Genomic DNA, 10,276 nt, shown 5'->3' on the forward strand with positions numbered 1-10,276 from the left:
GCCTGAATTGAGAATTCAGATGTCTTTTTATGGTTCTGATTGGCTCCAGCCTAAGAGCTGAGCTATAGAACTATTAAGCTGTGCACCAACAAAGGATTCGAGGATCCAGCTGCCCAAATGTAGGCTATGAATAGATTCTGGCAAGCTCAGCAAGCCCATACATCTGGGGATTCGGGCGCTGCAAGCTCCTGAGAAAATTTTGAAATGTGACCAATCACAGGGACATTTTGAGGCCATATGAAATGGGTATTAGAGCATATTCTAAGGTCAATATTAAGTACTTCAACCTATTGGCTTATGATTCTATCACTAAAATAGCCTTATTTTAATAAGAAGCACTTTAAAAAACTCCATTGATTTTGTTGAAAAATTCACTCATTAAAAAAAAAAAAGTTGCTTCAGGGCTCCTCTGGGACTAGGGGCCCTGAAGCTTAAACTTCATTAATTTCATAGTAGATCCAACACTGCTTGGTGCCAAACTAACAGGAGGTGGTAACATTAGAGGAGACGGCAGGTGTAGTTGGCCCCTCCTGTACCAGTGCTGCCACCACCTGTACCAGTGCTGCCAGGGGGTGCAAACACCCTTCCTCGGACCCTGCTTGGAGTTGTCACACCACCTGAGCCAGTGCTAGAGAATCTACCACTAGCCACACCACACCATAAAGATCCTCTTTTTATTGGGGCAGTTAAGCTTTTGCTCTAGTTAGCTAAGGGGACTAAATTGCCATAATAACAGCAATTAACTATTCACTCTCTGCATCGCCAGCTCAATGTTTATGGGCTTGTGCAGAAATGCTGAATCCCTTGCTTTCTTTTCAGCAAGACTGGGGGAACACAAAGGAGAAACCAGCCAGGAAAGAGAAGGGTTGAGCACTTCAGCCACAGATGGGAATATGTCATATGCAAATAATGTTTCAAAATTCAAACATTTAATGGCTTCGTACTGTGGTTACTTGAAATGAACATCAGTTCAAGCTGGCGGAGGGGGCGGAGAGGAAGATTTTGCTAGCAGTATTTGAGTTCCCGCTGGGCTAAACTTGTTCTCTTCTTGCAGGTACTTAAGCCTGGGCAGGGCAGAGGCAGAAGCTGGAGGGCTCCTGGCCCACTGCCTAGGGCATGCGTCAGGCAGCCTCCTCCCCAGGACCAGCCCAGGATGTGTTTGGATTATTCGAATGAAACTACCGTTAAGGTGGCCAGATTTTGCTCCTCAACAAGGCAGCAGCTGGTTAAGTCTTTTTATTAATGACGTCTGCACTACTGGAATCAGGGTATTATATGGTTCTGAAATTTTACTGTACACAGATGTGCTGATGATTCTCTCTGTGTCAATCTCAGCTGATCTATGATCGTAACAAATTAAGATGGATTGACTGATTTGTTTAAATTAGCAAATTGTACTGTAAGTTTCTGTTAACTGCTTTGGCTGCTTCAGGGAGAAAATAATTATATAAACATTTTAAATAATAAATAACTTGAGGGCCCAAAATCTAAAAACATACCCTTATTTTAAGATGAATGATGTATGTGGGTAATTAATTATACAAGTATTTTCTTCTGCTTCTGAATGGCCTGTGGGCTGTAATGGAAACTGAATGGAATGAAAAAGACATCCATAGAAATTCAATATATAAGTTGAAAAAATAGCAAGAAGCCTTCATCAAGAGCTAAGTGGCCATTACATACTATGAAAAGTAAGTCTCACCCAAGAATCATGGGAAAACTCAGTTTCACATGAATGCTTGCAATGTAATCAAATCGCTGCCAACACAGCAACACTCTGGTATTGGGACAAAATATGGTAAAAATGGCTTATACTAGAGTTTTTGCCACAATACCAGAGTGTCCTGTGTTGTCAGTGACGTGATGGCATCACTTCCAGTGACAAGGAGCTTGTGAGCTTGCCTGCCAAGTGGCAAGAGTGTAGGATGTTGCTGCTCACCCATCCCCGGATCCTGTCCCTTTCCTTGGAGGAGCAGCTCTGGCTGCCTTTCCTTCGGCCTCAGCTGCTGCTTCTGGCAAGCACGGCTGCGCAATTAAGGCTAATGTCACAGGAGAGCCACTTGGGAGGGGCACAAGAGGAGGAGCAGCAGGGAGAGGAGGGGCCAGTGGGCAGGCAGGGTGCTGCGGCTGCTGCTTCCAGGCCCCTGGGATTTCGCCCTTGTTCCACCCTTGCATAGCGGTCCTGTGCACTGGTGCTTTGGGAACCCTGTTTTATGGTGCTCAGTTGGGCTTCCTACTTTTCATTTAAGAGAGCCAGTGTTGTGTAGAGGTTAAGAGTGTCGAACTAGGATGTGGGATATCCAGGTTCAAATCCCCACATGTGCCCTGGAAGCACGCTACCCTGCCCAAAAGATACACATCTCCTTTTCTCCGGCCTGCTCTGAGACCAACGGGGAGGCATCCTCCTTGTAACTAGGGATGGTTTCATCAGCTGTGATTCCACTAGACAGGGCCGACAGGCTGGGCTGTTCTTTTGAGGAATGGAGGGGGGGCTGTTCTGCAATTCTCCACCATCATCATCACCAGCTGTATTGGCAGACCTCAACGGTGTGTGAGGCAGAGAGGTGGAGGTAATGCCACACAATGGCTTCATTTTAACAAGGCAAACTTCATGCCTTCTTGCAATATACTAGTATACGCTGGCACATCGTTCAGCAATCACTTATGAAGCTCACTTTTACAATTTCATTTTCAACTGTTGTTTCTCCGTTGTTGCCCCAACTTGGTGTAAAGTGATGTGGGAATGGTGCTTTTAAACAGCATTTACATCTGTTTAGGAATCGTACATGAATCACTGTTTCTACCGTATATACTTGCGTATAAGCCGAGTTTTTCAGCCCAAAAAAAGGGCTGAAAAAGCCGGCCTCGGCTTATACGCGGGTCAATATGGTAGGGTAGGGGAGGAGGGAGGGAGGAGGGAGGGGGCAACTTACCGCTGCCATCGCCGCCGCCACTGCTGCCGGGCCCATGCGGCTTCCCCCGGCCAGCAGCGCCCTGTGAGGGCCTCCTGCGGCCTCTGGAAGGCCGCGCAGCAGCCGCCGCCGGGCGCGCCTGGCTCCCCCCGCCCTGGAAGGGCCGGGGGAAGCATCCTGCGGCCTCTAGAGGGCCGTGCGGCCGCCGCCGAACACACCCTGCTCCCCCCGCCTTGGAAGGGCCGGGGGAAGCATCCTGCGGCCTCTAGAAGGCCGTGCAGCCGCCGCCGGGCACACCCGACTCCCCCCGCCTTGGAAGGGCCGGGGGAAGCATCCTGCGGCCTCTAGAAGGCCGTGCGGCTGCCGCCGGGCACACCCGACTCCCCCCGCCTTGGAAGGGCCGGGGGAAGCATCCTGCGGCCTCTAGAAGGCCGCGCGGCCGCCGCCGGGTGCACCCGGCTCCCCCCGCCCTGGAAAGGCCGGGTGAAGCATCCTGCGGCCTCTAGAAGGCCGCGCGGCCGCCGCCAGGCGCACCCGGCTCCCCCCGCCCTGGAAGGGCCGGGGGAAGCATCCTGCGGCCTCTAGAAGGCCGCGCCGCCGCCGCCGGGTGCACCCTGCTCCCCCCGCCCTGGAAGGGCCAGGTGAAGCATCCTGCGGCCTCTAGGCCGCGCTGCTGCCGCCGCTGGGCGCACCCGGCTCCCCCCGCCCTGGAAGGGCCGGGGAAAGCATCCTGCGGCCTCTAGAAGGCTATGCTGCGGCCGCTGCCAAGCGCACCCGGCTCCCCCCGCCCTGGAAGGGCCGGGGGAGGCATTCTGCGGCCTCTAGAAGGCTGTGCGGCGGCCGCCGCCAGGCGCACCCAGCTCCCCCCGCCCTGGAAGGGCCGTGGGAAGCATCCTGCGGCCGCTGGAAGGCCACGCGGCCCGGCTCCCCCCACCCTGGGGGGCCTGCCGCCGCCACCACCGCCTTCGCCAGGCCTGAAGGTAAGCCTGCGGGGGGGGGAGGGGTTATAAGCCGACCCTCGGCTTATACGCAGGTGCCTATTTTTCCCCCGTTTTTGGGGAGAAATTAGGCACCTCGGCTTATACGCGGGTCGGCTTATACATGGGTGTATACGGTATTTTGAACTGTTGCTTTTTCTGGCACTGCACAGGGTTGTTGTTGTTTTTAAACTATTTCAACTTTTGCAATATAATGATACAGAGATATATCAAAAATTGTTGTTGTTTTTTAAACACCAAAATTGCCAAGGAAGGAAACGTCCAGAAATTGGGTGGGAAAATCAAAAGGCAGCACACTCAGAAGCTCTGCAGATATTTCAACTGATGTTCTGCAGTGATTCTGAAACGCACCCGACTCTTATGAATAGGAGAAAAGGGATTGCTGAAAAAACTGCTCAACCCTGCTTTGCCAATGGGATTCAAATGGTTACAAAATCCACTTGCAAACAGCAGCCAAAACGAAAAAAAGTCCCCCTCACTCTATGCATTTTCTATCACTAGCTCTCACAAAAGCTCCGGGTGGTTGAGTTTCCCCTGTTTTAGAAGGACTGGGGCCATATCTCTTGGAACGAGAATTCCATTTGTTCCTGAGGAACAATGCTACTTCTCATTTTACATAACAAGAGTTCAGCCTTGCATTCAGTGACCAAATTTGCTTTTAAAGGTGTAGAGTAGGGATGTCAAACTCATTTGTTACGAGGGCCGGATATGACATAAATGTCACTTAGTGAGGCCAGGCCATGCCTCACCAGCCCAGATTGGGACTGGCGGGGTGGCTGCCTCAGCTGGCTGGCGGGCCGGATAAGTGCTCTCAAGGGGCCTTATCCTGCCCGCAGGCCATATGTTTGACACCCCTGGAATAGAGGTGGGAGCTCCTCTGTGGGTGACTTAGCAGGAACAATCAGCCATGGGGGAAGGAGGGGAGAAAGCCTAATACAAGATCATGCTTACTTTTTAATTCCCCCTCCCCGAAGAAAAATTCTTTGTTCAAACAGGTCAGGAACTGGCTGGCAATAAACTCTTCTCTGTCTGAACATCTTACTGTCATGTGAAGCAGCCCTCTTCTTTTGCAACCAAATGTGACTAACAGAGATGATGCATTTTTAAATAACGTTTGCAAGTGAGTATTTAAACAAATCATGCAGGGGCTTAGGTTGTTCGTGTAGCTTGTATCAAGGAAATAACCACACATTGATAGTCACAGAGTGCCAACGCTCAATGAATAATGCAAGTGTCATTACAGAAAGACAAGTCAACTGAGATCTAAACCAAAACACTTTCCCCTGTTCCCCGTGAACACAGCGTACCTCTGGGGAGTTAAACACAGCCCCTTCCTCTCCATTGCTATTGTTAAATTACACCAATCACCAGAATTCTTAAAAAGCTCTCACTAAAGACACAATTTTTGTGTGCAGTTTAGACTAATAACTGGGAAGGTAGGAATTACAAAAGATATGTACAGCAGGAAGGAACTGTACTGCTGAGAAAACAAGCAGCAAACGTTTAGTTTGCCAATTCAAATGCTTAACACGTTCAGGAACATTTCAGCAAAGAAATAGCTCTGAAAAAATGGTCAAAGCACAACTAAAATAATCAAGCAGTTGGAATATCTTCCCTATGAGCAAAAGCTACCGCATTTTGGACTTTTTTTTGTGGGGGGGGGAGGTTAAGTTTAAAGAAAGAGAAGTGAAGGGAGCTTGGCAGACATCAGGGATGGTGAATCGTAGGACAGCCATGAGGGTCTCTTTTGCTACGCTCTCTAAACATAGGATTATGGAAGTACACATCCAAGAACTGAGAAATATAAATCTGTACAGACGCTGTAATATGTTTGCATGAAAAAGTAAGAGAGCATGGACTGAGGAAGACCATTCCCACTCTAGACTTGGATTTCTATTTCTCAAAGTTGACAAGCTTCAATGGGAGACTATCAGCTCAAATCCCCAGGAGAAGGATAGGATGGGAAGCAAATGCTCAATAAACCAAGATCTCCTGACTCCAAATCAAACACTATCTGCTACACAAAAGCAGTAAAGGTTAAATCGGTAGCTTTGCCAGGGTCATCTAGCCTGAAAGAGACACTTTATGCCTCTAACTAATACACTGCAATAAGGCCTTAAAACCCAGAGTTTCTGGCGATTTCTAGAGCAAAGTGACATCACTTTTTGTGATGTCACATCACACACAATTTTAGCATTTTTCCCCTTCCTGCTGCCGCTCAGAATGGTGTCGGGCAACAAGGGTTGCTGACAGCAAGTCTCTGACTACCAGGAGACATGGCAAATCTAAGCATTGCTGATTTTACTTCCAGGTTTATTGCCGTTGCCAACTCTGAGGTGGGAAATTCCTGGAGATTTGGGGGTGGAACTGACAGAGGGCAGGGTTGAGGAAGGGGATGGATCTGTTGTCTACTGAGGGAGACAATGTGATTCATGTTGCTTCTGCACAGAGATTTTGCTCTGGTTTCGCATCCAAAATGGCATGCATTATTTGGATTATCTATGTGACAGTAATCCCTAATTCTCCACTTTCTGGGTTTTCCTCTGCTTTGTTCCCCAGTTTCCCAAACCTTATTGCCAGCTCTGGGTTGGGAAATACCTGGAGGTTTTGGGGGTGGAGCCTGAGGAGGGCAGGGTTTGGGGAGGGGAGGGACTTCAGTAGGGTATAATACCATAGGACCCACATTCCAAAATTGCCATTTTCTCCAGGGGAACTGATCTCTTTGTCTGGAGATCAGCTGGGATTCTGGGAGATCTCCAGGCCCTACCTATCTTGAGAAGCACTACACTCAAAGTGCCACTGTGCCATGTGCAAATTAGAAGATACACATTTGTGAGGGTTTGCCCATATTGGTGCCTTTTCCTTTGACTCAGCCTCTGCAGTTGGCATGTCCCTACTCAACACCAGAAGTCTTTTTTCAGGCTTAAAAAAAGTAATTGCTAGATTGCTACAGCAGTAGAGTGATCTGTTGCCCAATCTGCTAGTTCCCCTGCATATCCAACTTTCATTTTAACAAAGTAAGTTATAAGAGATGCATCTTGTGTCCTTCATAACTTTTTTCTTATTCTAGATACACATACTCATTGAACAAAGGCTCCGTGTTACCTACACACCTGCTTAAAATGTTCAAGACAATTGTCTTGCCAGCCTTATGCAATTTTCTTTTTTTCTAGTGATCACAGTTATTGTACAGAAGCATTACTGGAACATTTTGCCCCCATAAAGAGTATGTAGCTAATAAAGCCATTTACAATTTATTCAAATGCTACTGTAATCTACCAGCACCTGATGGATTAGAGTGAAGAATATTTAAATTGGAAGGATATTTGGAACTTGCAGCTTAGCAGTTTCTTTGATAAAATGTATTCCATTACCTTTTCTACCCAAATTATGTCTGCATTTATACAGAAAAGAGCAACTGGAATTATCAAGGGGGGGGGGTCATCATTTTTCATTGACAAATGCTAAAGCAATTGAGTTTTTTTAAAGAAGAAAAAAGACAACTGGTATAACAGAGGTTTGTGAAATTATGGATGGGATGGAGAAAGTGGAGGGAGAGACATTTTTCTCCCTCTCTCAAAGTTCTAGATCCTGGGGTCACCCAAATAAATTGATGTGCTGTATATTCAGGACAGACAAAGCTATTTCTCCGTGTGAAATATGTAACTGTGGCATACATGGCCACAAAATGTGGCAGTTACCACTGGTTTATATTGCTTTTAAAGGGGATTTAGCAAATTCACGGAGGCTATGTCTAGCAGTAGCTTTTAGCCATGAAATCTAAATGGATCCTCCATGTTCAGAAGTAGTGTGCCTTTAAATATCAATAACTGGATTTAAACAGGGGTTTTCCCTCTGGTCCGCTGGCCTGGGATTAAAAAAAAGGCCCTCGCTCTGCTCCCAGCTCAGTTTGCTTTTGAGCTTGTTGTAGCCTTTTTCAATTCCCACACTGGCTCTTTCTTACTTGGTGCTGCTAAGTCACTTTGTCTATCACTGCAGGGAAGGGTTGCATGCCAGGGGTAGGGGGGTGATTGAGGTCCATCTTAGGCCTTGGTCTCTTCCCAAGTAAGTGCTGGGTCAGCAATGTAACTATTTAAAATACAAAATGAGCAAGATGAAGCAAGGTGGACCCTGTAGAGCAGCGGTTCTCAACCTGTGGGTCGCGACCCCTTTGGGGGTCGAACGACCCTTTCACAGGGGTCGCCTAAGACCATTGGAAAACTCCCTCAGACCCCGCGCAGGGCTCTTCCCCCTCCCACCCCCCTTCTCAGGCTCCCCAGACGAGGAAAGGGAGGAAGCCGCCTCAGTCAGCAACTCGCTCTCTCACTCTTTCCCCCTCCCGCCCCACCAGGCCCGAAACCCACCTCGCCATTGGCCACGCCGTGTCACGTGAAGCCAGGGGTCCTCAAACTACTGCCCGAGGGCTGGATCTGGCCCCCGGAGGGCTTTTGTCCAGCCCGGAGACCGAGAAAGCCAGTCCCCCCTTGCCCCCCTCCCCAGTCATCCCCTTCGCCCTCTCCCTCCCACCCTCCCCAGCCCAAAACCCCCTTTCCTGGGCCCGGTCGCCCCCTTCTCTTCCGCCACGCCCCACCGGGAGACTTCTCTTATTGCCTAGCTTTGTGGCCTGGCTGGGCCTGGCCTCCTCGAGCTCCATGCAGCCGCACCTGGTCCTTCGGGCCCTCCATGATGCAGCCCAACGTGGCCCTGGCGTTCCTGTTTTGGCCCCAGTCGGCAGCATTCTCACAGCTCAGGGCTGTCTCTCCTCCAGGGGGTATCCTTGTGGCCTGGAGGGGCCCCTTGGGGGCCCCTTGGGGGGGGCTGGGCATATGTCGAGGGAGAAGAAGAAAAAGACTTGTGGCCATTTACACAGGAGGTTTTGCCTTGGATTTGCCACTCTCCAGATGCACATTTTCCCCATCCAAATTCTCAGAAATCAAAAGTAAGCTCCCCCCAACCCCCGGGCAGAATTTGGAGAATTCGGATGGGAAAAATGTGCATCTGGAGAGCGGCAAATCCAAGGCAAACCCTTCCATGAATAAATGGCCTTGGTTTTTACATGCAACTTTCTCTACCACTAAAGGGAGACTCAAATTCCCTTCCCATACCCTCCCACAACAGACACCCTGTGAGGCAGGTGGGGCTGAGAGAGTGCTAACAGAGGACAGGATATCGAAGCAAGATGGCGTCTCGTTAGGAGCTCCGGGACACTCTCTCCGCAAGTGAAAACTTTTCTCTTTTTACAACTTTTAAATGTCTGTGTCGGGCTGCTATCTCGGTTTCGTTATTGCCTCTGTCTCTGCGTTGTATTGTCTGCCCCCCAAGGTCGCATACCTAGGCCTGGGAACCCAGCTCCTGAGAAACTGTATTCAGCCTGTACGTGTAATCTCCCGCCTTCCCTGTCTTATAATATCTCCCAGCTAGTGAGCCTCTCATAGCTGTCATTTTATTCGTTTGCACTGTATGCCTAATTGACCAGTAAAAGCCATCTGTTTGGACTCTATATGACTTTGTGGTGATTTCTGGTTCTGTGGGCCAAGGGCTGACATTATGACAGCTATCTCCTTCTCTTCACCATTCTACTAGCCAGGCTGGAGCCCAGGGGGGTTCGCCTGCCACTTGGATGGGAGCTGTGCAGCTCTCCAGGTGATCTACACCCTGGAGCCCTTCTCTGAGGATCCTACTCTGTTACAAGACTTAATCGCTGAACTTTTCCGGACGACCCGAGAGGTTTGCCGCTTGAGGGGACTGGTACAGGAACAGTGGCAATCTCTTAAAGGACGTCTCTGGATGTTAACGTCGGAGGATACTGATGCTCGTCTAGATCTTCAGGACTTGGATCAATTACTGGACAATGCCCGATTGGCGACTGAGGATTTACAAATATTAACTGGATCCTATTAGCCGAGGAAGTGGAAAGCCGCCGACGCTTCATTTCTCTCGTCCGTCAAAAGCACAAGGAAAAAGGCACCCAAAAGCCTCAACCCAAGGCACCACTGCTCGTCCCACGAAATCCCCCACGTCCGCCCCAGGAACGTGAAGCCCGATTTCAGAGGGGTGCCTGTCTTACTTGCGGAGAAATGGGCCACTTTGCAGCCGTTTGCCCACGCCGCCAGGAAATATTTCGTCCCAGCACAACAACCCGCGCCCGAGGTCGTCCACCACGCAGAGGCACCGCGGCCACCCGCAGCGCAGCTCCGGGAAGACCCACACCCTCTGCACTCCATGCCGGGGACCTCCCTGCCTACTACCAACGACCCCGCCGGGTCTCGGATTACAAGTGCCCCATTGGGGGACGATTTTCCCTCTTCGGATGAGGAAAATCCTTGGATTTCTCCAGCCTTAAACCTGGAATCTCCCCTCGACTTG

Source organism: Euleptes europaea, chromosome 13 (assembly GCF_029931775.1).
Source record: "Euleptes europaea isolate rEulEur1 chromosome 13, rEulEur1.hap1, whole genome shotgun sequence".
In the NCBI taxonomy this organism is placed as follows: Eukaryota; Metazoa; Chordata; class Lepidosauria; order Squamata; family Sphaerodactylidae; genus Euleptes; species Euleptes europaea.